Source organism: Nerophis lumbriciformis, linkage group LG06 (assembly GCF_033978685.3).
Source record: "Nerophis lumbriciformis linkage group LG06, RoL_Nlum_v2.1, whole genome shotgun sequence".
Taxonomy (NCBI): domain Eukaryota; kingdom Metazoa; phylum Chordata; class Actinopteri; order Syngnathiformes; family Syngnathidae; genus Nerophis; species Nerophis lumbriciformis.
Genome location: NC_084553.2, coordinates 31,477,307 through 31,479,977, shown reverse-complemented (window position 1 = coordinate 31,479,977; position 2,671 = coordinate 31,477,307).

Sequence of the window (2,671 nt, the reverse complement as noted above, 5' to 3'; positions counted from 1 at the left end):
GAGTCTTTGTTTCGAAAATGTCTTTCACATTGCATTTTATTTTGTTTTCTCATTTCTTGCCACATACCAATTACAGGTTGGCCAGCATTGTTTTTTTCACTGAGATTATTCACAAGATTGTTGTGGATTCTTTTCGATCAGTCATCAGATCATTAATTACCTAAATCTCTATTAAGCCATATGCACCCTTAAAGCCCAAGACAGGCATTATATGTGTTCCTATTGTGATATAATTGTTCAGTTTAAAGGGTTAGCAGCCTGACATTTTAAGAGGGAGTCTTTTCACAAGTTCAGTTTTTTTTGTAAAATTGCTGTCATGTGGCCATTGTTGCTCATTCTTTTGTTTGCATTTGCCCTTATTTGGAGTTCCTGGGCAGATCCACTGCAACACACCTGTGGCCAATTCCAATTAGGCCAGCTTTGGGCTGAGACACGCTCGCCGCCAGATGATTCTCCTTGCCTTCACCTGCGTCGTGCATGTCTCCTCGTCTCTGCTGCTTTCTTTGAGCGTATTCTCCCAAGTACTTGTTGAACTTTTATTAGTAAGTCTGGCCTTTTATTTGCACTTTGTTTCCTTTGCTACTTTGGTAGCTTCCCAGTGGCCTTTTGTCACCGGTAACTTTCAATCATACTTTGTACCTCTCTCTGTAGTGTGCTTTTTGTTATTGATTAAATTAATTGTTGAGGGACAAGCGGTAGAAAATGGATGGATGGGGTTCATCCCGTCTACTCTGTCTCTGCTTTAGGGTCCGACTTCTGGCTTACCGCCAACCACAACAGAATCATCTGGTCATAATGGACCATGCAGAGACTGACCCTATCCAAAAGGCTCTTTGTGCCCATGCTCAACTTCTGGGCAGGCAGGAAGAATGAATTGACTCCTTCAGCACCATTTTAAAGAGGGTAGCTGAGCAACAAGAGCTGCTTGAAACTCAGCCCCACAGCCTCCTTTCCTCCCTACAAGCTTGTGCCTTGTCCTCCACACCTGCTACACTTATTTCTAAGACTCCACCCAACCTCTTCCTTCCTCTGACTCATGACGTCAACATTCTAGCCCTCTGCCCGCAGCTCTCAAGGCCTGAGCGCTTCTCCGGGGATGCAGGTGCAGTCTGCTCTTCTTAACTCAATGCAAAAGACACTTTAAACTCCAAGCTAGGGTATTTGACTCTGAACGAGCCCATGTAGCATTTGTGATATCGCATCTTACTGGAAAGGTGGCAGCTTGGGCCTCAGCCGCGTGGAATTGCTGTACCGCCATCTGCTCCTCCTATACTATATTTTCGAAGGCCATGAAAGATATTTCAGCAAAATCCCCTTGGCCGAGAAGCTGCACGCTCTTTGTTCAAGTTACGCAAGCGGGGTCGTCGACTATTGAGTTCTTCATTCTCACTGCTGTAAGTGACTGGAATGCCACAGCATTTTTGGATGTCTTCTTTTTGGGACTTGTAAATACATTAAGAGTCACATGGTCCCTGAGTCACCTAACGATTTGGATGAACTTGTAGCACTTGTCGTGCGCATAAAGAAATGACTGTGATTTGGATAGGAGCGCTACCTGGTTATGTTGCATCCAGCGCCTGTCTTGAGTTCTACACCGATCCCTCCGCCATCTAAAACACAGAAGGTTCATATGCAGCTTGAAGGATGTCGCCTCAGCCGAATGTCTTCGGTGTAGGAAACTCTGCCTCGGTCTCTACTGCAGCGATCCAAGCCATCACATGTCTAGATGTCCTACTTGTCTGACCCAGTGTTCTCATTTGATGCCTGAGGCCACCTTCTGCAGGTCTGTTGACTTAACAAACCTGCCTGTGAGTGAAGTGAATTACATTTATATAGCGCTTTTTCTCAAGTGACTCAAAGCGCGTTACATAGTGAAACCCAATATCTAAGTTACATTTAAACCAGTGTGGGTGGCACTGGGAGCAGGTGGGTAAAGCGTCTTTCCCAAGGACACAACGGCAGTGACTAGGATGGCGGAAGCGGGGATCGAACCTGCAACCCTCAAGTTGCTGGTACGGCCGCTCTACCAACCGAGCTAATGTATTACTTCATGAACTGATTCGTTCCTTTCTCAGTTCAGTTGAGCTCCACCGTGGAACTGGCACATTCTGTGACTCACTGAACCCTCTACGTCGGCGAACGACACAGCCAGCTACTCATCATGGGGGCTGGGGGAGGGACTGAGCGAACGATTCGTTCACCGCAGATTAACGACATGAATCACTCAGTGAACGACAGAATCAGGACTCGCGAACCTACTGACACAGAAAACTGACTGTGTCGCGGAGGAGGACGTCACATTGAGGCTCTCGTTCAGTCACTGTGCGCGTCGTTCATTGGGTGCTGAGGGCTTGTGTCATTCGCGAACTGACACACACCGAGATCTGCCGCTGGGGAAGCTGTTACTGACTGACTCATGATTTGCCGACCTGCACACAGAACTGCTGCTGCAGAAGTGATTCAGGTTCACGTACTGAACTGTGCTGACTGTGGCACTGTCAGTCATTCACTGCCTGGTGTACTGCATGCACAGAGCTGTGTAGGGACTCGCGTTCACCCTATTTGCTGCTTCTCCCGCGAATGTCTGCACTGTACTGTACTACGCACGCCCTCCCCCTCCTATTTTTTTGGGGGGGGGGGGGGGGGGGTTCGGTGAACGAATTTTTTGAAC